Source organism: Mytilus edulis, chromosome 5 (assembly GCF_963676685.1).
Source record: "Mytilus edulis chromosome 5, xbMytEdul2.2, whole genome shotgun sequence".
Classification (NCBI taxonomy): Eukaryota; Metazoa; Mollusca; class Bivalvia; order Mytilida; family Mytilidae; genus Mytilus; species Mytilus edulis.
Genome location: NC_092348.1, coordinates 29,914,507 through 29,939,212, shown reverse-complemented (window position 1 = coordinate 29,939,212; position 24,706 = coordinate 29,914,507). Strand labels below are relative to the sequence as shown.

At 36.4% G+C, this 24,706-nt stretch overlaps 37 non-coding genes across 37 annotated transcripts; all 37 read right to left on the bottom strand.

Annotated features, from left to right (window-relative positions):
* Positions 1-128: 128 nt before the first annotated feature.
* Trnal-uaa (transfer RNA leucine (anticodon UAA)) lies at positions 129-211 on the bottom strand. Its single transcript has one exon. It is a non-coding gene; the product is annotated as a tRNA-Leu (tRNA).
* A 598-nt stretch (positions 212-809) lies between these two features.
* On the bottom strand, positions 810-892 carry Trnal-uaa (transfer RNA leucine (anticodon UAA)). Its single transcript has one exon. It is a non-coding gene; the product is annotated as a tRNA-Leu (tRNA).
* A 597-nt stretch (positions 893-1,489) lies between these two features.
* On the bottom strand, positions 1,490-1,572 carry Trnal-uaa (transfer RNA leucine (anticodon UAA)). The gene has a single exon. It is a non-coding gene; the product is annotated as a tRNA-Leu (tRNA).
* Positions 1,573-2,169: 597 nt separating this feature from the next.
* Trnal-uaa (transfer RNA leucine (anticodon UAA)) lies at positions 2,170-2,252 on the bottom strand. Its single transcript has one exon. It is a non-coding gene; the product is annotated as a tRNA-Leu (tRNA).
* Positions 2,253-2,849: 597 nt separating this feature from the next.
* Trnal-uaa (transfer RNA leucine (anticodon UAA)) lies at positions 2,850-2,932 on the bottom strand. Its single transcript has one exon. It is a non-coding gene; the product is annotated as a tRNA-Leu (tRNA).
* A 597-nt stretch (positions 2,933-3,529) lies between these two features.
* Trnal-uaa (transfer RNA leucine (anticodon UAA)) lies at positions 3,530-3,612 on the bottom strand. The gene has a single exon. It is a non-coding gene; the product is annotated as a tRNA-Leu (tRNA).
* A 597-nt stretch (positions 3,613-4,209) lies between these two features.
* Positions 4,210-4,292, bottom strand: Trnal-uaa (transfer RNA leucine (anticodon UAA)). Its single transcript has one exon. It is a non-coding gene; the product is annotated as a tRNA-Leu (tRNA).
* Positions 4,293-4,889: 597 nt separating this feature from the next.
* Positions 4,890-4,972, bottom strand: Trnal-uaa (transfer RNA leucine (anticodon UAA)). The gene has a single exon. It is a non-coding gene; the product is annotated as a tRNA-Leu (tRNA).
* Positions 4,973-5,570: 598 nt separating this feature from the next.
* Trnal-uaa (transfer RNA leucine (anticodon UAA)) lies at positions 5,571-5,653 on the bottom strand. Its single transcript has one exon. It is a non-coding gene; the product is annotated as a tRNA-Leu (tRNA).
* A 597-nt stretch (positions 5,654-6,250) lies between these two features.
* On the bottom strand, positions 6,251-6,333 carry Trnal-uaa (transfer RNA leucine (anticodon UAA)). Its single transcript has one exon. It is a non-coding gene; the product is annotated as a tRNA-Leu (tRNA).
* Positions 6,334-6,931: 598 nt separating this feature from the next.
* On the bottom strand, positions 6,932-7,014 carry Trnal-uaa (transfer RNA leucine (anticodon UAA)). Its single transcript has one exon. It is a non-coding gene; the product is annotated as a tRNA-Leu (tRNA).
* Positions 7,015-7,611: 597 nt separating this feature from the next.
* Trnal-uaa (transfer RNA leucine (anticodon UAA)) lies at positions 7,612-7,694 on the bottom strand. Its single transcript has one exon. It is a non-coding gene; the product is annotated as a tRNA-Leu (tRNA).
* A 597-nt stretch (positions 7,695-8,291) lies between these two features.
* Positions 8,292-8,374, bottom strand: Trnal-uaa (transfer RNA leucine (anticodon UAA)). Its single transcript has one exon. It is a non-coding gene; the product is annotated as a tRNA-Leu (tRNA).
* Positions 8,375-8,971: 597 nt separating this feature from the next.
* Positions 8,972-9,054, bottom strand: Trnal-uaa (transfer RNA leucine (anticodon UAA)). The gene has a single exon. It is a non-coding gene; the product is annotated as a tRNA-Leu (tRNA).
* A 598-nt stretch (positions 9,055-9,652) lies between these two features.
* Trnal-uaa (transfer RNA leucine (anticodon UAA)) lies at positions 9,653-9,735 on the bottom strand. The gene has a single exon. It is a non-coding gene; the product is annotated as a tRNA-Leu (tRNA).
* Positions 9,736-10,332: 597 nt separating this feature from the next.
* Trnal-uaa (transfer RNA leucine (anticodon UAA)) lies at positions 10,333-10,415 on the bottom strand. Its single transcript has one exon. It is a non-coding gene; the product is annotated as a tRNA-Leu (tRNA).
* Positions 10,416-11,012: 597 nt separating this feature from the next.
* On the bottom strand, positions 11,013-11,095 carry Trnal-uaa (transfer RNA leucine (anticodon UAA)). Its single transcript has one exon. It is a non-coding gene; the product is annotated as a tRNA-Leu (tRNA).
* Positions 11,096-11,692: 597 nt separating this feature from the next.
* Positions 11,693-11,775, bottom strand: Trnal-uaa (transfer RNA leucine (anticodon UAA)). The gene has a single exon. It is a non-coding gene; the product is annotated as a tRNA-Leu (tRNA).
* Positions 11,776-12,372: 597 nt separating this feature from the next.
* Positions 12,373-12,455, bottom strand: Trnal-uaa (transfer RNA leucine (anticodon UAA)). The gene has a single exon. It is a non-coding gene; the product is annotated as a tRNA-Leu (tRNA).
* A 597-nt stretch (positions 12,456-13,052) lies between these two features.
* On the bottom strand, positions 13,053-13,135 carry Trnal-uaa (transfer RNA leucine (anticodon UAA)). The gene has a single exon. It is a non-coding gene; the product is annotated as a tRNA-Leu (tRNA).
* Positions 13,136-13,732: 597 nt separating this feature from the next.
* Positions 13,733-13,815, bottom strand: Trnal-uaa (transfer RNA leucine (anticodon UAA)). Its single transcript has one exon. It is a non-coding gene; the product is annotated as a tRNA-Leu (tRNA).
* Positions 13,816-14,412: 597 nt separating this feature from the next.
* Trnal-uaa (transfer RNA leucine (anticodon UAA)) lies at positions 14,413-14,495 on the bottom strand. The gene has a single exon. It is a non-coding gene; the product is annotated as a tRNA-Leu (tRNA).
* A 597-nt stretch (positions 14,496-15,092) lies between these two features.
* On the bottom strand, positions 15,093-15,175 carry Trnal-uaa (transfer RNA leucine (anticodon UAA)). The gene has a single exon. It is a non-coding gene; the product is annotated as a tRNA-Leu (tRNA).
* A 597-nt stretch (positions 15,176-15,772) lies between these two features.
* Positions 15,773-15,855, bottom strand: Trnal-uaa (transfer RNA leucine (anticodon UAA)). Its single transcript has one exon. It is a non-coding gene; the product is annotated as a tRNA-Leu (tRNA).
* A 597-nt stretch (positions 15,856-16,452) lies between these two features.
* On the bottom strand, positions 16,453-16,535 carry Trnal-uaa (transfer RNA leucine (anticodon UAA)). The gene has a single exon. It is a non-coding gene; the product is annotated as a tRNA-Leu (tRNA).
* Positions 16,536-17,132: 597 nt separating this feature from the next.
* On the bottom strand, positions 17,133-17,215 carry Trnal-uaa (transfer RNA leucine (anticodon UAA)). Its single transcript has one exon. It is a non-coding gene; the product is annotated as a tRNA-Leu (tRNA).
* A 598-nt stretch (positions 17,216-17,813) lies between these two features.
* Trnal-uaa (transfer RNA leucine (anticodon UAA)) lies at positions 17,814-17,896 on the bottom strand. The gene has a single exon. It is a non-coding gene; the product is annotated as a tRNA-Leu (tRNA).
* A 597-nt stretch (positions 17,897-18,493) lies between these two features.
* Positions 18,494-18,576, bottom strand: Trnal-uaa (transfer RNA leucine (anticodon UAA)). Its single transcript has one exon. It is a non-coding gene; the product is annotated as a tRNA-Leu (tRNA).
* A 597-nt stretch (positions 18,577-19,173) lies between these two features.
* Positions 19,174-19,256, bottom strand: Trnal-uaa (transfer RNA leucine (anticodon UAA)). The gene has a single exon. It is a non-coding gene; the product is annotated as a tRNA-Leu (tRNA).
* A 597-nt stretch (positions 19,257-19,853) lies between these two features.
* Trnal-uaa (transfer RNA leucine (anticodon UAA)) lies at positions 19,854-19,936 on the bottom strand. The gene has a single exon. It is a non-coding gene; the product is annotated as a tRNA-Leu (tRNA).
* A 597-nt stretch (positions 19,937-20,533) lies between these two features.
* Positions 20,534-20,616, bottom strand: Trnal-uaa (transfer RNA leucine (anticodon UAA)). Its single transcript has one exon. It is a non-coding gene; the product is annotated as a tRNA-Leu (tRNA).
* A 598-nt stretch (positions 20,617-21,214) lies between these two features.
* Trnal-uaa (transfer RNA leucine (anticodon UAA)) lies at positions 21,215-21,297 on the bottom strand. The gene has a single exon. It is a non-coding gene; the product is annotated as a tRNA-Leu (tRNA).
* Positions 21,298-21,894: 597 nt separating this feature from the next.
* On the bottom strand, positions 21,895-21,977 carry Trnal-uaa (transfer RNA leucine (anticodon UAA)). The gene has a single exon. It is a non-coding gene; the product is annotated as a tRNA-Leu (tRNA).
* A 597-nt stretch (positions 21,978-22,574) lies between these two features.
* Trnal-uaa (transfer RNA leucine (anticodon UAA)) lies at positions 22,575-22,657 on the bottom strand. The gene has a single exon. It is a non-coding gene; the product is annotated as a tRNA-Leu (tRNA).
* A 597-nt stretch (positions 22,658-23,254) lies between these two features.
* On the bottom strand, positions 23,255-23,337 carry Trnal-uaa (transfer RNA leucine (anticodon UAA)). The gene has a single exon. It is a non-coding gene; the product is annotated as a tRNA-Leu (tRNA).
* A 598-nt stretch (positions 23,338-23,935) lies between these two features.
* Trnal-uaa (transfer RNA leucine (anticodon UAA)) lies at positions 23,936-24,018 on the bottom strand. Its single transcript has one exon. It is a non-coding gene; the product is annotated as a tRNA-Leu (tRNA).
* Positions 24,019-24,616: 598 nt separating this feature from the next.
* Trnal-uaa (transfer RNA leucine (anticodon UAA)) lies at positions 24,617-24,699 on the bottom strand. Its single transcript has one exon. It is a non-coding gene; the product is annotated as a tRNA-Leu (tRNA).
* Between the last annotated feature and the right edge of the window lie 7 nt (positions 24,700-24,706).

Below are 24,706 nucleotides of genomic sequence, written 5' to 3'. Positions count from 1 at the left end.
GCAGCAACTGTAGATCTATATTTGGGAACTTTGATTGCATTGCTTATTCGATATTATAAGGAGCTTCACTTGCGTACAATTCACTCAGTTTCAGGCAAAACTTCAATTTGGTGTAATAAAAATAAGACTAGTGCGGGTGGGGTTCGAACCCACGCGGACATACGTCCATTGGAACTTAAGTCCAACGCCTTAACCACTCGGCCACCACACTGTTACAGATGGGGATCTTAAATGGTTACATGAATATATAGCTACTTATCACAATGTTCGCATTTCATTTGTAAGGCGCAATTGTGTAGATCAAATACCGCAAAGGAAAAATAATCAAATAGACAGCCTTTTCATCGAAAATCCCGTGCAATTCAACTGATTTCATGCTGAAACATTCAATTAAGTGAAACTTGATGTTTTGTCAACCCGAGTACCGTTACTGTAAGAATTTTCATAATTGCGAGAGAAAAAAAAGTTTATTATCTCATAAACGATCATTTCACCGAAAGAAAAAAAAAATCAATTCGCATCACGGGAGCAATTTTACATACAATATTTTTCCTTTTCATAAAAGTGTACTGCAAGGGCATATGATATCTGCTTAGTCATTTTAAGTGTTACTCCTGATTGCAGTTGCGCTATTAGGAAAAAATACTGCGGTAACAATTTAAAGCATTACTTACTGTTCTAGCAGCAACTGTAGATCTATATTTGGGAACTTTGATTGCATTGCTTATTCGATATTATAAGGAGCTTCACTTGCGTACAATTCACTCAGTTTCAGGCAAAACTTCAATTTGGTGTAATAAAAATAAGACTAGTGCGGGTGGGGTTCGAACCCACGCGGACATACGTCCATTGGAACTTAAGTCCAACGCCTTAACCACTCGGCCACCACACTGTTACAGATGGGGATCTTAAATGGTTACATGAATCTATAGCTACTTATCACAATGTTCGCATTTCATTTGTAAGGCGCAATTGTGTAGATCAAATACCGCAAAGGAAAAATAATCAAATAGACAGCCTTTTCATCGAAAATCCCGTGCAATTCAACTGATTTCATGCTGAAACATTCAATTAAGTGAAACTTGATGTTTTGTCAACCCGAGTACCGTTACTGTAAGAATTTTCATAATTGCGAGAGAAAAAAAAGTTTATTATCTCATAAACGATCATTTCACCGAAAGAAAAAAAAATCAATTCGCATCACGGGAGCAATTTTACATACAATATTTTTCCTTTTCATAAAAGTGTACTGCAAGGGCATATGATATCTGCTTAGTCATTTTAAGTGTTACTCCTGATTGCAGTTGCGCTATTAGGAAAAAATACTGCGGTAACAATTTAAAGCATTACTTACTGTTCTAGCAGCAACTGTAGATCTATATTTGGGAACTTTGATTGCATTGCTTATTCGATATTATAAGGAGCTTCACTTGCGTACAATTCACTCAGTTTCAGGCAAAACTTCAATTTGGTGTAATAAAAATAAGACTAGTGCGGGTGGGGTTCGAACCCACGCGGACATACGTCCATTGGAACTTAAGTCCAACGCCTTAACCACTCGGCCACCACACTGTTACAGATGGGGATCTTAAATGGTTACATGAATCTATAGCTACTTATCACAATGTTCGCATTTCATTTGTAAGGCGCAATTGTGTAGATCAAATACCGCAAAGGAAAAATAATCAAATAGACAGCCTTTTCATCGAAAATCCCGTGCAATTCAACTGATTTCATGCTGAAACATTCAATTAAGTGAAACTTGATGTTTTGTCAACCCGAGTACCGTTACTGTAAGAATTTTCATAATTGCGAGAGAAAAAAAAGTTTATTATCTCATAAACGATCATTTCACCGAAAGAAAAAAAAATCAATTCGCATCACGGGAGCAATTTTACATACAATATTTTTCCTTTTCATAAAAGTGTACTGCAAGGGCATATGATATCTGCTTAGTCATTTTAAGTGTTACTCCTGATTGCAGTTGCGCTATTAGGAAAAAATACTGCGGTAACAATTTAAAGCATTACTTACTGTTCTAGCAGCAACTGTAGATCTATATTTGGGAACTTTGATTGCATTGCTTATTCGATATTATAAGGAGCTTCACTTGCGTACAATTCACTCAGTTTCAGGCAAAACTTCAATTTGGTGTAATAAAAATAAGACTAGTGCGGGTGGGGTTCGAACCCACGCGGACATACGTCCATTGGAACTTAAGTCCAACGCCTTAACCACTCGGCCACCACACTGTTACAGATGGGGATCTTAAATGGTTACATGAATCTATAGCTACTTATCACAATGTTCGCATTTCATTTGTAAGGCGCAATTGTGTAGATCAAATACCGCAAAGGAAAAATAATCAAATAGACAGCCTTTTCATCGAAAATCCCGTGCAATTCAACTGATTTCATGCTGAAACATTCAATTAAGTGAAACTTGATGTTTTGTCAACCCGAGTACCGTTACTGTAAGAATTTTCATAATTGCGAGAGAAAAAAAAGTTTATTATCTCATAAACGATCATTTCACCGAAAGAAAAAAAAATCAATTCGCATCACGGGAGCAATTTTACATACAATATTTTTCCTTTTCATAAAAGTGTACTGCAAGGGCATATGATATCTGCTTAGTCATTTTAAGTGTTACTCCTGATTGCAGTTGCGCTATTAGGAAAAAATACTGCGGTAACAATTTAAAGCATTACTTACTGTTCTAGCAGCAACTGTAGATCTATATTTGGGAACTTTGATTGCATTGCTTATTCGATATTATAAGGAGCTTCACTTGCGTACAATTCACTCAGTTTCAGGCAAAACTTCAATTTGGTGTAATAAAAATAAGACTAGTGCGGGTGGGGTTCGAACCCACGCGGACATACGTCCATTGGAACTTAAGTCCAACGCCTTAACCACTCGGCCACCACACTGTTACAGATGGGGATCTTAAATGGTTACATGAATCTATAGCTACTTATCACAATGTTCGCATTTCATTTGTAAGGCGCAATTGTGTAGATCAAATACCGCAAAGGAAAAATAATCAAATAGACAGCCTTTTCATCGAAAATCCCGTGCAATTCAACTGATTTCATGCTGAAACATTCAATTAAGTGAAACTTGATGTTTTGTCAACCCGAGTACCGTTACTGTAAGAATTTTCATAATTGCGAGAGAAAAAAAAGTTTATTATCTCATAAACGATCATTTCACCGAAAGAAAAAAAAATCAATTCGCATCACGGGAGCAATTTTACATACAATATTTTTCCTTTTCATAAAAGTGTACTGCAAGGGCATATGATATCTGCTTAGTCATTTTAAGTGTTACTCCTGATTGCAGTTGCGCTATTAGGAAAAAATACTGCGGTAACAATTTAAAGCATTACTTACTGTTCTAGCAGCAACTGTAGATCTATATTTGGGAACTTTGATTGCATTGCTTATTCGATATTATAAGGAGCTTCACTTGCGTACAATTCACTCAGTTTCAGGCAAAACTTCAATTTGGTGTAATAAAAATAAGACTAGTGCGGGTGGGGTTCGAACCCACGCGGACATACGTCCATTGGAACTTAAGTCCAACGCCTTAACCACTCGGCCACCACACTGTTACAGATGGGGATCTTAAATGGTTACATGAATCTATAGCTACTTATCACAATGTTCGCATTTCATTTGTAAGGCGCAATTGTGTAGATCAAATACCGCAAAGGAAAAATAATCAAATAGACAGCCTTTTCATCGAAAATCCCGTGCAATTCAACTGATTTCATGCTGAAACATTCAATTAAGTGAAACTTGATGTTTTGTCAACCCGAGTACCGTTACTGTAAGAATTTTCATAATTGCGAGAGAAAAAAAAGTTTATTATCTCATAAACGATCATTTCACCGAAAGAAAAAAAAATCAATTCGCATCACGGGAGCAATTTTACATACAATATTTTTCCTTTTCATAAAAGTGTACTGCAAGGGCATATGATATCTGCTTAGTCATTTTAAGTGTTACTCCTGATTGCAGTTGCGCTATTAGGAAAAAATACTGCGGTAACAATTTAAAGCATTACTTACTGTTCTAGCAGCAACTGTAGATCTATATTTGGGAACTTTGATTGCATTGCTTATTCGATATTATAAGGAGCTTCACTTGCGTACAATTCACTCAGTTTCAGGCAAAACTTCAATTTGGTGTAATAAAAATAAGACTAGTGCGGGTGGGGTTCGAACCCACGCGGACATACGTCCATTGGAACTTAAGTCCAACGCCTTAACCACTCGGCCGCCACACTGTTACAGATGGGGATCTTAAATGGTTACATGAATCTATAGCTACTTATCACAATGTTCGCATTTCATTTGTAAGGCGCAATTGTGTAGATCAAATACCGCAAAGGAAAAATAATCAAATAGACAGCCTTTTCATCGAAAATCCCGTGCAATTCAACTGATTTCATGCTGAAACATTCAATTAAGTGAAACTTGATGTTTTGTCAACCCGAGTACCGTTACTGTAAGAATTTTCATAATTGCGAGAGAAAAAAAAGTTTATTATCTCATAAACGATCATTTCACCGAAAGAAAAAAAAATCAATTCGCATCACGGGAGCAATTTTACATACAATATTTTTCCTTTTCATAAAAGTGTACTGCAAGGGCATATGATATCTGCTTAGTCATTTTAAATGTTACTCCTGATTGCAGTTGCGCTATTAGGAAAAAATACTGCGGTAACAATTTAAAGCATTACTTACTGTTCTAGCAGCAACTGTAGATCTATATTTGGGAACTTTGATTGCATTGCTTATTCGATATTATAAGGAGCTTCACTTGCGTACAATTCACTCAGTTTCAGGCAAAACTTCAATTTGGTGTAATAAAAATAAGACTAGTGCGGGTGGGGTTCGAACCCACGCGGACATACGTCCATTGGAACTTAAGTCCAACGCCTTAACCACTCGGCCACCACACTGTTACAGATGGGGATCTTAAATGGTTACATGAATCTATAGCTACTTATCACAATGTTCGCATTTCATTTGTAAGGCGCAATTGTGTAGATCAAATACCGCAAAGGAAAAATAATCAAATAGACAGCCTTTTCATCGAAAATCCCGTGCAATTCAACTGATTTCATGCTGAAACATTCAATTAAGTGAAACTTGATGTTTTGTCAACCCGAGTACCGTTACTGTAAGAATTTTCATAATTGCGAGAGAAAAAAAAGTTTATTATCTCATAAACGATCATTTCACCGAAAGAAAAAAAAAATCAATTCGCATCACGGGAGCAATTTTACATACAATATTTTTCCTTTTCATAAAAGTGTACTGCAAGGGCATATGATATCTGCTTAGTCATTTTTAGTGTTACTCCTGATTGCAGTTGCGCTATTAGGAAAAAATACTGCGGTAACAATTTAAAGCATTACTTACTGTTCTAGCAGCAACTGTAGATCTATATTTGGGAACTTTGATTGCATTGCTTATTCGATATTATAAGGAGCTTCACTTGCGTACAATTCACTCAGTTTCAGGCAAAACTTCAATTTGGTGTAATAAAAATAAGACTAGTGCGGGTGGGGTTCGAACCCACGCGGACATACGTCCATTGGAACTTAAGTCCAACGCCTTAACCACTCGGCCGCCACACTGTTACAGATGGGGATCTTAAATGGTTACATGAATCTATAGCTACTTATCACAATGTTCGCATTTCATTTGTAAGGCGCAATTGTGTAGATCAAATACCGCAAAGGAAAAATAATCAAATAGACAGCCTTTTCATCGAAAATCCCGTGCAATTCAACTGATTTCATGCTGAAACATTCAATTAAGTGAAACTTGATGTTTTGTCAACCCGAGTACCGTTACTGTAAGAATTTTCATAATTGCGAGAGAAAAAAAAGTTTATTATCTCATAAACGATCATTTCACCGAAAGAAAAAAAAATCAATTCGCATCACGGGAGCAATTTTACATACAATATTTTTCCTTTTCATAAAAGTGTACTGCAAGGGCATATGATATCTGCTTAGTCATTTTAAATGTTACTCCTGATTGCAGTTGCGCTATTAGGAAAAAATACTGCGGTAACAATTTAAAGCATTACTTACTGTTCTAGCAGCAACTGTAGATCTATATTTGGGAACTTTGATTGCATTGCTTATTCGATATTATAAGGAGCTTCACTTGCGTACAATTCACTCAGTTTCAGGCAAAACTTCAATTTGGTGTAATAAAAATAAGACTAGTGCGGGTGGGGTTCGAACCCACGCGGACATACGTCCATTGGAACTTAAGTCCAACGCCTTAACCACTCGGCCACCACACTGTTACAGATGGGGATCTTAAATGGTTACATGAATCTATAGCTACTTATCACAATGTTCGCATTTCATTTGTAAGGCGCAATTGTGTAGATCAAATACCGCAAAGGAAAAATAATCAAATAGACAGCCTTTTCATCGAAAATCCCGTGCAATTCAACTGATTTCATGCTGAAACATTCAATTAAGTGAAACTTGATGTTTTGTCAACCCGAGTACCGTTACTGTAAGAATTTTCATAATTGCGAGAGAAAAAAAAGTTTATTATCTCATAAACGATCATTTCACCGAAAGAAAAAAAAAATCAATTCGCATCACGGGAGCAATTTTACATACAATATTTTTCCTTTTCATAAAAGTGTACTGCAAGGGCATATGATATCTGCTTAGTCATTTTTAGTGTTACTCCTGATTGCAGTTGCGCTATTAGGAAAAAATACTGCGGTAACAATTTAAAGCATTACTTACTGTTCTAGCAGCAACTGTAGATCTATATTTGGGAACTTTGATTGCATTGCTTATTCGATATTATAAGGAGCTTCACTTGCGTACAATTCACTCAGTTTCAGGCAAAACTTCAATTTGGTGTAATAAAAATAAGACTAGTGCGGGTGGGGTTCGAACCCACGCGGACATACGTCCATTGGAACTTAAGTCCAACGCCTTAACCACTCGGCCACCACACTGTTACAGATGGGGATCTTAAATGGTTACATGAATCTATAGCTACTTATCACAATGTTCGCATTTCATTTGTAAGGCGCAATTGTGTAGATCAAATACCGCAAAGGAAAAATAATCAAATAGACAGCCTTTTCATCGAAAATCCCGTGCAATTCAACTGATTTCATGCTGAAACATTCAATTAAGTGAAACTTGATGTTTTGTCAACCCGAGTACCGTTACTGTAAGAATTTTCATAATTGCGAGAGAAAAAAAAGTTTATCATCTCATAAACGATCATTTCACCGAAAGAAAAAAAAATCAATTCGCATCACGGGAGCAATTTTACATACAATATTTTTCCTTTTCATAAAAGTGTACTGCAAGGGCATATGATATCTGCTTAGTCATTTTAAGTGTTACTCCTGATTGCAGTTGCGCTATTAGGAAAAAATACTGCGGTAACAATTTAAAGCATTACTTACTGTTCTAGCAGCAACTGTAGATCTATATTTGGGAACTTTGATTGCATTGCTTATTCGATATTATAAGGAGCTTCACTTGCGTACAATTCACTCAGTTTCAGGCAAAACTTCAATTTGGTGTAATAAAAATAAGACTAGTGCGGGTGGGGTTCGAACCCACGCGGACATACGTCCATTGGAACTTAAGTCCAACGCCTTAACCACTCGGCCACCACACTGTTACAGATGGGGATCTTAAATGGTTACATGAATCTATAGCTACTTATCACAATGTTCGCATTTCATTTGTAAGGCGCAATTGTGTAGATCAAATACCGCAAAGGAAAAATAATCAAATAGACAGCCTTTTCATCGAAAATCCCGTGCAATTCAACTGATTTCATGCTGAAACATTCAATTAAGTGAAACTTGATGTTTTGTCAACCCGAGTACCGTTACTGTAAGAATTTTCATAATTGCGAGAGAAAAAAAAGTTTATCATCTCATAAACGATCATTTCACCGAAAGAAAAAAAAATCAATTCGCATCACGGGAGCAATTTTACATACAATATTTTTCCTTTTCATAAAAGTGTACTGCAAGGGCATATGATATCTGCTTAGTCATTTTAAGTGTTACTCCTGATTGCAGTTGCGCTATTAGGAAAAAATACTGCGGTAACAATTTAAAGCATTACTTACTGTTCTAGCAGCAACTGTAGATCTATATTTGGGAACTTTGATTGCATTGCTTATTCGATATTATAAGGAGCTTCACTTGCGTACAATTCACTCAGTTTCAGGCAAAACTTCAATTTGGTGTAATAAAAATAAGACTAGTGCGGGTGGGGTTCGAACCCACGCAAACATACGTCCATTGGAACTTAAGTCCAACGCCTTAACCACTCGGCCACCACACTGTTACAGATGGGGATCTTAAATGGTTACATGAATCTATAGCTACTTATCACAATGTTCGCATTTCATTTGTAAGGCGCAATTGTGTAGATCAAATACCGCAAAGGAAAAATAATCAAATAGACAGCCTTTTCATCGAAAATCCCGTGCAATTCAACTGATTTCATGCTGAAACATTCAATTAAGTGAAACTTGATGTTTTGTCAACCCGAGTACCGTTACTGTAAGAATTTTCATAATTGCGAGAGAAAAAAAAGTTTATCATCTCATAAACGATCATTTCACCGAAAGAAAAAAAAATCAATTCGCATCACGGGAGCAATTTTACATACAATATTTTTCCTTTTCATAAAAGTGTACTGCAAGGGCATATGATATCTGCTTAGTCATTTTAAGTGTTACTCCTGATTGCAGTTGCGCTATTAGGAAAAAATACTGCGGTAACAATTTAAAGCATTACTTACTGTTCTAGCAGCAACTGTAGATCTATATTTGGGAACTTTGATTGCATTGCTTATTCGATATTATAAGGAGCTTCACTTGCGTACAATTCACTCAGTTTCAGGCAAAACTTCAATTTGGTGTAATAAAAATAAGACTAGTGCGGGTGGGGTTCGAACCCACGCGGACATACGTCCATTGGAACTTAAGTCCAACGCCTTAACCACTCGGCCACCACACTGTTACAGATGGGGATCTTAAATGGTTACATGAATCTATAGCTACTTATCACAATGTTCGCATTTCATTTGTAAGGCGCAATTGTGTAGATCAAATACCGCAAAGGAAAAATAATCAAATAGACAGCCTTTTCATCGAAAATCCCGTGCAATTCAACTGATTTCATGCTGAAACATTCAATTAAGTGAAACTTGATGTTTTGTCAACCCGAGTACCGTTACTGTAAGAATTTTCATAATTGCGAGAGAAAAAAAAGTTTATTATCTCATAAACGATCATTTCACCGAAAGAAAAAAAAAATCAATTCGCATCACGGGAGCAATTTTACATACAATATTTTTCCTTTTCATAAAAGTGTACTGCAAGGGCATATGATATCTGCTTAGTCATTTTTAGTGTTACTCCTGATTGCAGTTGCGCTATTAGGAAAAAATACTGCGGTAACAATTTAAAGCATTACTTACTGTTCTAGCAGCAACTGTAGATCTATATTTGGGAACTTTGATTGCATTGCTTATTCGATATTATAAGGAGCTTCACTTGCGTACAATTCACTCAGTTTCAGGCAAAACTTCAATTTGGTGTAATAAAAATAAGACTAGTGCGGGTGGGGTTCGAACCCACGCGGACATACGTCCATTGGAACTTAAGTCCAACGCCTTAACCACTCGGCCACCACACTGTTACAGATGGGGATCTTAAATGGTTACATGAATCTATAGCTACTTATCACAATGTTCGCATTTCATTTGTAAGGCGCAATTGTGTAGATCAAATACCGCAAAGGAAAAATAATCAAATAGACAGCCTTTTCATCGAAAATCCCGTGCAATTCAACTGATTTCATGCTGAAACATTCAATTAAGTGAAACTTGATGTTTTGTCAACCCGAGTACCGTTACTGTAAGAATTTTCATAATTGCGAGAGAAAAAAAAGTTTATCATCTCATAAACGATCATTTCACCGAAAGAAAAAAAAATCAATTCGCATCACGGGAGCAATTTTACATACAATATTTTTCCTTTTCATAAAAGTGTACTGCAAGGGCATATGATATCTGCTTAGTCATTTTAAGTGTTACTCCTGATTGCAGTTGCGCTATTAGGAAAAAATACTGCGGTAACAATTTAAAGCATTACTTACTGTTCTAGCAGCAACTGTAGATCTATATTTGGGAACTTTGATTGCATTGCTTATTCGATATTATAAGGAGCTTCACTTGCGTACAATTCACTCAGTTTCAGGCAAAACTTCAATTTGGTGTAATAAAAATAAGACTAGTGCGGGTGGGGTTCGAACCCACGCGGACATACGTCCATTGGAACTTAAGTCCAACGCCTTAACCACTCGGCCACCACACTGTTACAGATGGGGATCTTAAATGGTTACATGAATCTATAGCTACTTATCACAATGTTCGCATTTCATTTGTAAGGCGCAATTGTGTAGATCAAATACCGCAAAGGAAAAATAATCAAATAGACAGCCTTTTCATCGAAAATCCCGTGCAATTCAACTGATTTCATGCTGAAACATTCAATTAAGTGAAACTTGATGTTTTGTCAACCCGAGTACCGTTACTGTAAGAATTTTCATAATTGCGAGAGAAAAAAAAGTTTATCATCTCATAAACGATCATTTCACCGAAAGAAAAAAAAATCAATTCGCATCACGGGAGCAATTTTACATACAATATTTTTCCTTTTCATAAAAGTGTACTGCAAGGGCATATGATATCTGCTTAGTCATTTTAAGTGTTACTCCTGATTGCAGTTGCGCTATTAGGAAAAAATACTGCGGTAACAATTTAAAGCATTACTTACTGTTCTAGCAGCAACTGTAGATCTATATTTGGGAACTTTGATTGCATTGCTTATTCGATATTATAAGGAGCTTCACTTGCGTACAATTCACTCAGTTTCAGGCAAAACTTCAATTTGGTGTAATAAAAATAAGACTAGTGCGGGTGGGGTTCGAACCCACGCGGACATACGTCCATTGGAACTTAAGTCCAACGCCTTAACCACTCGGCCACCACACTGTTACAGATGGGGATCTTAAATGGTTACATGAATCTATAGCTACTTATCACAATGTTCGCATTTCATTTGTAAGGCGCAATTGTGTAGATCAAATACCGCAAAGGAAAAATAATCAAATAGACAGCCTTTTCATCGAAAATCCCGTGCAATTCAACTGATTTCATGCTGAAACATTCAATTAAGTGAAACTTGATGTTTTGTCAACCCGAGTACCGTTACTGTAAGAATTTTCATAATTGCGAGAGAAAAAAAAGTTTATCATCTCATAAACGATCATTTCACCGAAAGAAAAAAAAATCAATTCGCATCACGGGAGCAATTTTACATACAATATTTTTCCTTTTCATAAAAGTGTACTGCAAGGGCATATGATATCTGCTTAGTCATTTTAAGTGTTACTCCTGATTGCAGTTGCGCTATTAGGAAAAAATACTGCGGTAACAATTTAAAGCATTACTTACTGTTCTAGCAGCAACTGTAGATCTATATTTGGGAACTTTGATTGCATTGCTTATTCGATATTATAAGGAGCTTCACTTGCGTACAATTCACTCAGTTTCAGGCAAAACTTCAATTTGGTGTAATAAAAATAAGACTAGTGCGGGTGGGGTTCGAACCCACGCGGACATACGTCCATTGGAACTTAAGTCCAACGCCTTAACCACTCGGCCACCACACTGTTACAGATGGGGATCTTAAATGGTTACATGAATCTATAGCTACTTATCACAATGTTCGCATTTCATTTGTAAGGCGCAATTGTGTAGATCAAATACCGCAAAGGAAAAATAATCAAATAGACAGCCTTTTCATCGAAAATCCCGTGCAATTCAACTGATTTCATGCTGAAACATTCAATTAAGTGAAACTTGATGTTTTGTCAACCCGAGTACCGTTACTGTAAGAATTTTCATAATTGCGAGAGAAAAAAAAGTTTATTATCTCATAAACGATCATTTCACCGAAAGAAAAAAAAATCAATTCGCATCACGGGAGCAATTTTACATACAATATTTTTCCTTTTCATAAAAGTGTACTGCAAGGGCATATGATATCTGCTTAGTCATTTTAAGTGTTACTCCTGATTGCAGTTGCGCTATTAGGAAAAAATACTGCGGTAACAATTTAAAGCATTACTTACTGTTCTAGCAGCAACTGTAGATCTATATTTGGGAACTTTGATTGCATTGCTTATTCGATATTATAAGGAGCTTCACTTGCGTACAATTCACTCAGTTTCAGGCAAAACTTCAATTTGGTGTAATAAAAATAAGACTAGTGCGGGTGGGGTTCGAACCCACGCGGACATACGTCCATTGGAACTTAAGTCCAACGCCTTAACCACTCGGCCACCACACTGTTACAGATGGGGATCTTAAATGGTTACATGAATCTATAGCTACTTATCACAATGTTCGCATTTCATTTGTAAGGCGCAATTGTGTAGATCAAATACCGCAAAGGAAAAATAATCAAATAGACAGCCTTTTCATCGAAAATCCCGTGCAATTCAACTGATTTCATGCTGAAACATTCAATTAAGTGAAACTTGATGTTTTGTCAACCCGAGTACCGTTACTGTAAGAATTTTCATAATTGCGAGAGAAAAAAAAGTTTATTATCTCATAAACGATCATTTCACCGAAAGAAAAAAAAATCAATTCGCATCACGGGAGCAATTTTACATACAATATTTTTCCTTTTCATAAAAGTGTACTGCAAGGGCATATGATATCTGCTTAGTCATTTTAAGTGTTACTCCTGATTGCAGTTGCGCTATTAGGAAAAAATACTGCGGTAACAATTTAAAGCATTACTTACTGTTCTAGCAGCAACTGTAGATCTATATTTGGGAACTTTGATTGCATTGCTTATTCGATATTATAAGGAGCTTCACTTGCGTACAATTCACTCAGTTTCAGGCAAAACTTCAATTTGGTGTAATAAAAATAAGACTAGTGCGGGTGGGGTTCGAACCCACGCGGACATACGTCCATTGGAACTTAAGTCCAACGCCTTAACCACTCGGCCGCCACACTGTTACAGATGGGGATCTTAAATGGTTACATGAATCTATAGCTACTTATCACAATGTTCGCATTTCATTTGTAAGGCGCAATTGTGTAGATCAAATACCGCAAAGGAAAAATAATCAAATAGACAGCCTTTTCATCGAAAATCCCGTGCAATTCAACTGATTTCATGCTGAAACATTCAATTAAGTGAAACTTGATGTTTTGTCAACCCGAGTACCGTTACTGTAAGAATTTTCATAATTGCGAGAGAAAAAAAAGTTTATCATCTCATAAACGATCATTTCACCGAAAGAAAAAAAAATCAATTCGCATCACGGGAGCAATTTTACATACAATATTTTTCCTTTTCATAAAAGTGTACTGCAAGGGCATATGATATCTGCTTAGTCATTTTAAGTGTTACTCCTGATTGCAGTTGCGCTATTAGGAAAAAATACTGCGGTAACAATTTAAAGCATTACTTACTGTTCTAGCAGCAACTGTAGATCTATATTTGGGAACTTTGATTGCATTGCTTATTCGATATTATAAGGAGCTTCACTTGCGTACAATTCACTCAGTTTCAGGCAAAACTTCAATTTGGTGTAATAAAAATAAGACTAGTGCGGGTGGGGTTCGAACCCACGCGGACATACGTCCATTGGAACTTAAGTCCAACGCCTTAACCACTCGGCCACCACACTGTTACAGATGGGGATCTTAAATGGTTACATGAATCTATAGCTACTTATCACAATGTTCGCATTTCATTTGTAAGGCGCAATTGTGTAGATCAAATACCGCAAAGGAAAAATAATCAAATAGACAGCCTTTTCATCGAAAATCCCGTGCAATTCAACTGATTTCATGCTGAAACATTCAATTAAGTGAAACTTGATGTTTTGTCAACCCGAGTACCGTTACTGTAAGAATTTTCATAATTGCGAGAGAAAAAAAAGTTTATCATCTCATAAACGATCATTTCACCGAAAGAAAAAAAAATCAATTCGCATCACGGGAGCAATTTTACATACAATATTTTTCCTTTTCATAAAAGTGTACTGCAAGGGCATATGATATCTGCTTAGTCATTTTAAGTGTTACTCCTGATTGCAGTTGCGCTATTAGGAAAAAATACTGCGGTAACAATTTAAAGCATTACTTACTGTTCTAGCAGCAACTGTAGATCTATATTTGGGAACTTTGATTGCATTGCTTATTCGATATTATAAGGAGCTTCACTTGCGTACAATTCACTCAGTTTCAGGCAAAACTTCAATTTGGTGTAATAAAAATAAGACTAGTGCGGGTGGGGTTCGAACCCACGCGGACATACGTCCATTGGAACTTAAGTCCAACGCCTTAACCACTCGGCCACCACACTGTTACAGATGGGGATCTTAAATGGTTACATGAATCTATAGCTACTTATCACAATGTTCGCATTTCATTTGTAAGGCGCAATTGTGTAGATCAAATACCGCAAAGGAAAAATAATCAAATAGACAGCCTTTTCATCGAAAATCCCGTGCAATTCAACTGATTTCATGCTGAAACATTCAATTAAGTGAAACTTGATGTTTTGTCAACCCGAGTACCGTTACTGTAAGAATTTTCATAATTGCGAGAGAAAAAAAAGTTTATCATCTCATAAACGATCATTTCACCGAAAGAAAAAAAAATCAATTCGCATCACGGGAGCAATTTTACATACAATATTTTTCCTTTTCATAAAAGTGTACTGCAAGGGCATATGATATCTGCTTAGTCATTTTAAGTGTTACTCCTGATTGCAGTTGCGCTATTAGGAAAAAATACTGCGGTAACAATTTAAAGCATTACTTACTGTTCTAGCAGCAACTGTAGATCTATATTTGGGAACTTTGATTGCATTGCTTATTCGATATTATAAGGAGCTTCACTTGCGTACAATTCACTCAGTTTCAGGCAAAACTTCAATTTGGTGTAATAAAAATAAGACTAGCGCGGGTGGGGTTCGAACCCACGCGGACATACGTCCATTGGAACTTAAGTCCAACGCCTTAACCACTCGGCCACCACACTGTTACAGATGGGGATCTTAAATGGTTACATGAATCTATAGCTACTTATCACAATGTTCGCATTTCATTTGTAAGGCGCAATTGTGTAGATCAAATACCGCAAAGGAAAAATAATCAAATAGACAGCCTTTTCATCGAAAATCCCGTGCAATTCAACTGATTTCATGCTGAAACATTCAATTAAGTGAAACTTGATGTTTTGTCAACCCGAGTACCGTTACTGTAAGAATTTTCATAATTGCGAGAGAAAAAAAAGTTTATCATCTCATAAACGATCATTTCACCGAAAGAAAAAAAAATCAATTCGCATCACGGGAGCAATTTTACATACAATATTTTTCCTTTTCATAAAAGTGTACTGCAAGGGCATATGATATCTGCTTAGTCATTTTAAGTGTTACTCCTGATTGCAGTTGCGCTATTAGGAAAAAATACTGCGGTAACAATTTAAAGCATTACTTACTGTTCTAGCAGCAACTGTAGATCTATATTTGGGAACTTTGATTGCATTGCTTATTCGATATTATAAGGAGCTTCACTTGCGTACAATTCACTCAGTTTCAGGCAAAACTTCAATTTGGTGTAATAAAAATAAGACTAGTGCGGGTGGGGTTCGAACCCACGCGGACATACGTCCATTGGAACTTAAGTCCAACGCCTTAACCACTCGGCCACCACACTGTTACAGATGGGGATCTTAAATGGTTACATGAATCTATAGCTACTTATCACAATGTTCGCATTTCATTTGTAAGGCGCAATTGTGTAGATCAAATACCGCAAAGGAAAAATAATCAAATAGACAGCCTTTTCATCGAAAATCCCGTGCAATTCAACTGATTTCATGCTGAAACATTCAATTAAGTGAAACTTGATGTTTTGTCAACCCGAGTACCGTTACTGTAAGAATTTTCATAATTGCGAGAGAAAAAAAAGTTTATCATCTCATAAACGATCATTTCACCGAAAGAAAAAAAAATCAATTCGCATCACGGGAGCAATTTTACATACAATATTTTTCCTTTTCATAAAAGTGTACTGCAAGGGCATATGATATCTGCTTAGTCATTTTAAGTGTTACTCCTGATTGCAGTTGCGCTATTAGGAAAAAATACTGCGGTAACAATTTAAAGCATTACTTACTGTTCTAGCAGCAACTGTAGATCTATATTTGGGAACTTTGATTGCATTGCTTATTCGATATTATAAGGAGCTTCACTTGCGTACAATTCACTCAGTTTCAGGCAAAACTTCAATTTGGTGTAATAAAAATAAGACTAGTGCGGGTGGGGTTCGAACCCACGCGGACATACGTCCATTGGAACTTAAGTCCAACGCCTTAACCACTCGGCCGCCACACTGTTACAGATGGGGATCTTAAATGGTTACATGAATCTATAGCTACTTATCACAATGTTCGCATTTCATTTGTAAGGCGCAATTGTGTAGATCAAATACCGCAAAGGAAAAATAATCAAATAGACAGCCTTTTCATCGAAAATCCCGTGCAATTCAACTGATTTCATGCTGAAACATTCAATTAAGTGAAACTTGATGTTTTGTCAACCCGAGTACCGTTACTGTAAGAATTTTCATAATTGCGAGAGAAAAAAAAGTTTATTATCTCATAAACGATCATTTCACCGAAAGAAAAAAAAATCAATTCGCATCACGGGAGCAATTTTACATACAATATTTTTCCTTTTCATAAAAGTGTACTGCAAGGGCATATGATATCTGCTTAGTCATTTTAAATGTTACTCCTGATTGCAGTTGCGCTATTAGGAAAAAATACTGCGGTAACAATTTAAAGCATTACTTACTGTTCTAGCAGCAACTGTAGATCTATATTTGGGAACTTTGATTGCATTGCTTATTCGATATTATAAGGAGCTTCACTTGCGTACAATTCACTCAGTTTCAGGCAAAACTTCAATTTGGTGTAATAAAAATAAGACTAGTGCGGGTGGGGTTCGAACCCACGCGGACATACGTCCATTGGAACTTAAGTCCAACGCCTTAACCACTCGGCCACCACACTGTTACAGATGGGGATCTTAAATGGTTACATGAATCTATAGCTACTTATCACAATGTTCGCATTTCATTTGTAAGGCGCAATTGTGTAGATCAAATACCGCAAAGGAAAAATAATCAAATAGACAGCCTTTTCATCGAAAATCCCGTGCAATTCAACTGATTTCATGCTGAAACATTCAATTAAGTGAAACTTGATGTTTTGTCAACCCGAGTACCGTTACTGTAAGAATTTTCATAATTGCGAGAGAAAAAAAAGTTTATTATCTCATAAACGATCATTTCACCGAAAGAAAAAAAAAATCAATTCGCATCACGGGAGCAATTTTACATACAATATTTTTCCTTTTCATAAAAGTGTACTGCAAGGGCATATGATATCTGCTTAGTCATTTTTAGTGTTACTCCTGATTGCAGTTGCGCTATTAGGAAAAAATACTGCGGTAACAATTTAAAGCATTACTTACTGTTCTAGCAGCAACTGTAGATCTATATTTGGGAACTTTGATTGCATTGCTTATTCGATATTATAAGGAGCTTCACTTGCGTACAATTCACTCAGTTTCAGGCAAAACTTCAATTTGGTGTAATAAAAATAAGACTAGTGCGGGTGGGGTTCGAACCCACGCGGACATACGTCCATTGGAACTTAAGTCCAACGCCTTAACCACTCGGCCACCACACTGTTACAGATGGGGATCTTAAATGGTTACATGAATCTATAGCTACTTATCACAATGTTCGCATTTCATTTGTAAGGCGCAATTGTGTAGATCAAATACCGCAAAGGAAAAATAATCAAATAGACAGCCTTTTCATCGAAAATCCCGTGCAATTCAACTGATTTCATGCTGAAACATTCAATTAAGTGAAACTTGATGTTTTGTCAACCCGAGTACCGTTACTGTAAGAATTTTCATAATTGCGAGAGAAAAAAAAGTTTATCATCTCATAAACGATCATTTCACCGAAAGAAAAAAAAATCAATTCGCATCACGGGAGCAATTTTACATACAATATTTTTCCTTTTCATAAAAGTGTACTGCAAGGGCATATGATATCTGCTTAGTCATTTTAAGTGTTACTCCTGATTGCAGTTGCGCTATTAGGAAAAAATACTGCGGTAACAATTTAAAGCATTACTTACTGTTCTAGCAGCAACTGTAGATCTATATTTGGGAACTTTGATTGCATTGCTTATTCGATATTATAAGGAGCTTCACTTGCGTACAATTCACTCAGTTTCAGGCAAAACTTCAATTTGGTGTAATAAAAATAAGACTAGTGCGGGTGGGGTTCGAACCCACGCGGACATACGTCCATTGGAACTTAAGTCCAACGCCTTAACCACTCGGCCACCACACTGTTACAGATGGGGATCTTAAATGGTTACATGAATCTATAGCTACTTATCACAATGTTCGCATTTCATTTGTAAGGCGCAATTGTGTAGATCAAATACCGCAAAGGAAAAATAATCAAATAGACAGCCTTTTCATCGAAAATCCCGTGCAATTCAACTGATTTCATGCTGAAACATTCAATTAAGTGAAACTTGATGTTTTGTCAACCCGAGTACCGTTACTGTAAGAATTTTCATAATTGCGAGAGAAAAAAAAGTTTATTATCTCATAAACGATCATTTCACCGAAAGAAAAAAAAATCAATTCGCATCACGGGAGCAATTTTACATACAATATTTTTCCTTTTCATAAAAGTGTACTGCAAGGGCATATGATATCTGCTTAGTCATTTTAAGTGTTACTCCTGATTGCAGTTGCGCTATTAGGAAAAAATACTGCGGTAACAATTTAAAGCATTACTTACTGTTCTAGCAGCAACTGTAGATCTATATTTGGGAACTTTGATTGCATTGCTTATTCGATATTATAAGGAGCTTCACTTGCGTACAATTCACTCAGTTTCAGGCAAAACTTCAATTTGGTGTAATAAAAATAAGACTAGTGCGGGTGGGGTTCGAACCCACGCGGACATACGTCCATTGGAACTTAAGTCCAACGCCTTAACCACTCGGCCACCACACTGTTACAGATGGGGATCTTAAATGGTTACATGAATCTATAGCTACTTATCACAATGTTCGCATTTCATTTGTAAGGCGCAATTGTGTAGATCAAATACCGCAAAGGAAAAATAATCAAATAGACAGCCTTTTCATCGAAAATCCCGTGCAATTCAACTGATTTCATGCTGAAACATTCAATTAAGTGAAACTTGATGTTTTGTCAACCCGAGTACCGTTACTGTAAGAATTTTCATAATTGCGAGAGAAAAAAAAGTTTATTATCTCATAAACGATCATTTCACCGAAAGAAAAAAAAATCAATTCGCATCACGGGAGCAATTTTACATACAATATTTTTCCTTTTCATAAAAGTGTACTGCAAGGGCATATGATATCTGCTTAGTCATTTTAAGTGTTACTCCTGATTGCAGTTGCGCTATTAGGAAAAAATACTGCGGTAACAATTTAAAGCATTACTTACTGTTCTAGCAGCAACTGTAGATCTATATTTGGGAACTTTGATTGCATTGCTTATTCGATATTATAAGGAGCTTCACTTGCGTACAATTCACTCAGTTTCAGGCAAAACTTCAATTTGGTGTAATAAAAATAAGACTAGTGCGGGTGGGGTTCGAACCCACGCGGACATACGTCCATTGGAACTTAAGTCCAACGCCTTAACCACTCGGCCGCCACACTGTTACAGATGGGGATCTTAAATGGTTACATGAATCTATAGCTACTTATCACAATGTTCGCATTTCATTTGTAAGGCGCAATTGTGTAGATCAAATACCGCAAAGGAAAAATAATCAAATAGACAGCCTTTTCATCGAAAATCCCGTGCAATTCAACTGATTTCATGCTGAAACATTCAATTAAGTGAAACTTGATGTTTTGTCAACCCGAGTACCGTTACTGTAAGAATTTTCATAATTGCGAGAGAAAAAAAAGTTTATTATCTCATAAACGATCATTTCACCGAAAGAAAAAAAAATCAATTCGCATCACGGGAGCAATTTTACATACAATATTTTTCCTTTTCATAAAAGTGTACTGCAAGGGCATATGATATCTGCTTAGTCATTTTAAATGTTACTCCTGATTGCAGTTGCGCTATTAGGAAAAAATACTGCGGTAACAATTTAAAGCATTACTTACTGTTCTAGCAGCAACTGTAGATCTATATTTGGGAACTTTGATTGCATTGCTTATTCGATATTATAAGGAGCTTCACTTGCGTACAATTCACTCAGTTTCAGGCAAAACTTCAATTTGGTGTAATAAAAATAAGACTAGTGCGGGTGGGGTTCGAACCCACGCGGACATACGTCCATTGGAACTTAAGTCCAACGCCTTAACCACTCGGCCACCACACTGTTACAGATGGGGATCTTAAATGGTTACATGAATCTATAGCTACTTATCACAATGTTCGCATTTCATTTGTAAGGCGCAATTGTGTAGATCAAATACCGCAAAGGAAAAATAATCAAATAGACAGCCTTTTCATCGAAAATCCCGTGCAATTCAACTGATTTCATGCTGAAACATTCAATTAAGTGAAACTTGATGTTTTGTCAACCCGAGTACCGTTACTGTAAGAATTTTCATAATTGCGAGAGAAAAAAAAGTTTATTATCTCATAAACGATCATTTCACCGAAAGAAAAAAAAAATCAATTCGCATCACGGGAGCAATTTTACATACAATATTTTTCCTTTTCATAAAAGTGTACTGCAAGGGCATATGATATCTGCTTAGTCATTTTTAGTGTTACTCCTGATTGCAGTTGCGCTATTAGGAAAAAATACTGCGGTAACAATTTAAAGCATTACTTACTGTTCTAGCAGCAACTGTAGATCTATATTTGGGAACTTTGATTGCATTGCTTATTCGATATTATAAGGAGCTTCACTTGCGTACAATTCACTCAGTTTCAGGCAAAACTTCAATTTGGTGTAATAAAAATAAGACTAGTGCGGGTGGGGTTCGAACCCACGCGGACATACGTCCATTGGAACTTAAGTCCAACGCCTTAACCACTCGGCCACCACACTGTTACAGATGGGGATCTTAAATGGTTACATGAATCTATAGCTACTTATCACAATGTTCGCATTTCATTTGTAAGGCGCAATTGTGTAGATCAAATACCGCAAAGGAAAAATAATCAAATAGACAGCCTTTTCATCGAAAATCCCGTGCAATTCAACTGATTTCATGCTGAAACATTCAATTAAGTGAAACTTGATGTTTTGTCAACCCGAGTACCGTTACTGTAAGAATTTTCATAATTGCGAGAGAAAAAAAAGTTTATCATCTCATAAACGATCATTTCACCGAAAGAAAAAAAAATCAATTCGCATCACGGGAGCAATTTTACATACAATATTTTTCCTTTTCATAAAAGTGTACTGCAAGGGCATATGATATCTGCTTAGTCATTTTAAGTGTTACTCCTGATTGCAGTTGCGCTATTAGGAAAAAATACTGCGGTAACAATTTAAAGCATTACTTACTGTTCTAGCAGCAACTGTAGATCTATATTTGGGAACTTTGATTGCATTGCTTATTCGATATTATAAGGAGCTTCACTTGCGTACAATTCACTCAGTTTCAGGCAAAACTTCAATTTGGTGTAATAAAAATAAGACTAGTGCGGGTGGGGTTCGAACCCACGCGGACATACGTCCATTGGAACTTAAGTCCAACGCCTTAACCACTCGGCCACCACACTGTTACAGATGGGGATCTTAAATGGTTACATGAATCTATAGCTACTTATCACAATGTTCGCATTTCATTTGTAAGGCGCAATTGTGTAGATCAAATACCGCAAAGGAAAAATAATCAAATAGACAGCCTTTTCATCGAAAATCCCGTGCAATTCAACTGATTTCATGCTGAAACATTCAATTAAGTGAAACTTGATGTTTTGTCAACCCGAGTACCGTTACTGTAAGAATTTTCATAATTGCGAGAGAAAAAAAAGTTTATCATCTCATAAACGATCATTTCACCGAAAGAAAAAAAAATCAATTCGCATCACGGGAGCAATTTTACATACAATATTTTTCCTTTTCATAAAAGTGTACTGCAAGGGCATATGATATCTGCTTAGTCATTTTAAGTGTTACTCCTGATTGCAGTTGCGCTATTAGGAAAAAATACTGCGGTAACAATTTAAAGCATTACTTACTGTTCTAGCAGCAACTGTAGATCTATATTTGGGAACTTTGATTGCATTGCTTATTCGATATTATAAGGAGCTTCACTTGCGTACAATTCACTCAGTTTCAGGCAAAACTTCAATTTGGTGTAATAAAAATAAGACTAGTGCGGGTGGGGTTCGAACCCACGCAAACATACGTCCATTGGAACTTAAGTCCAACGCCTTAACCACTCGGCCACCACACTGTTACAGATGGGGATCTTAAATGGTTACATGAATCTATAGCTACTTATCACAATGTTCGCATTTCATTTGTAAGGCGCAATTGTGTAGATCAAATACCGCAAAGGAAAAATAATCAAATAGACAGCCTTTTCATCGAAAATCCCGTGCAATTCAACTGATTTCATGCTGAAACATTCAATTAAGTGAAACTTGATGTTTTGTCAACCCGAGTACCGTTACTGTAAGAATTTTCATAATTGCGAGAGAAAAAAAAGTTTATCATCTCATAAACGATCATTTCACCGAAAGAAAAAAAAATCAATTCGCATCACGGGAGCAATTTTACATACAATATTTTTCCTTTTCATAAAAGTGTACTGCAAGGGCATATGATATCTGCTTAGTCATTTTAAGTGTTACTCCTGATTGCAGTTGCGCTATTAGGAAAAAATACTGCGGTAACAATTTAAAGCATTACTTACTGTTCTAGCAGCAACTGTAGATCTATATTTGGGAACTTTGATTGCATTGCTTATTCGATATTATAAGGAGCTTCACTTGCGTACAATTCACTCAGTTTCAGGCAAAACTTCAATTTGGTGTAATAAAAATAAGACTAGTGCGGGTGGGGTTCGAACCCACGCGGACATACGTCCATTGGAACTTAAGTCCAACGCCTTAACCACTCGGCCACCACACTGTTACAGATGGGGATCTTAAATGGTTACATGAATCTATAGCTACTTATCACAATGTTCGCATTTCATTTGTAAGGCGCAATTGTGTAGATCAAATACCGCAAAGGAAAAATAATCAAATAGACAGCCTTTTCATCGAAAATCCCGTGCAATTCAACTGATTTCATGCTGAAACATTCAATTAAGTGAAACTTGATGTTTTGTCAACCCGAGTACCGTTACTGTAAGAATTTTCATAATTGCGAGAGAAAAAAAAGTTTATTATCTCATAAACGATCATTTCACCGAAAGAAAAAAAAAATCAATTCGCATCACGGGAGCAATTTTACATACAATATTTTTCCTTTTCATAAAAGTGTACTGCAAGGGCATATGATATCTGCTTAGTCATTTTTAGTGTTACTCCTGATTGCAGTTGCGCTATTAGGAAAAAATACTGCGGTAACAATTTAAAGCATTACTTACTGTTCTAGCAGCAACTGTAGATCTATATTTAGGAACTTTGATTGCATTGCTTATTCGATATTATAAGGAGCTTCACTTGCGTACAATTCACTCAGTTTCAGGCAAAACTTCAATTTGGTGTAATAAAAATAAGACTAGTGCGGGTGGGGTTCGAACCCACGCGGACATACGTCCATTGGAACTTAAGTCCAACGCCTTAACCACTCGGCCACCACACTGTTACAGATGGGGATCTTAAATGGTTACATGAATCTATAGCTACTTATCACAATGTTCGCATTTCATTTGTAAGGCGCAATTGTGTAGATCAAATACCGCAAAGGAAAAATAATCAAATAGACAGCCTTTTCATCGAAAATCCCGTGCAATTCAACTGATTTCATGCTGAAACATTCAATTAAGTGAAACTTGATGTTTTGTCAACCCGAGTACCGTTACTGTAAGAATTTTCATAATTGCGAGAGAAAAAAAAGTTTATTATCTCATAAACGATCATTTCACCGAAAGAAAAAAAAAATCAATTCGCATCACGGGAGCAATTTTACATACAATATTTTTCCTTTTCATAAAAGTGTACTGCAAGGGCATATGATATCTGCTTAGTCATTTTTAGTGTTACTCCTGATTGCAGTTGCGCTATTAGGAAAAAATACTGCGGTAACAATTTAAAGCATTACTTACTGTTCTAGCAGCAACTGTAGATCTATATTTGGGAACTTTGATTGCATTGCTTATTCGATATTATAAGGAGCTTCACTTGCGTACAATTCACTCAGTTTCAGGCAAAACTTCAATTTGGTGTAATAAAAATAAGACTAGTGCGGGTGGGGTTCGAACCCACGCGGACATACGTCCATTGGAACTTAAGTCCAACGCCTTAACCACTCGGCCACCACACTGTTACAG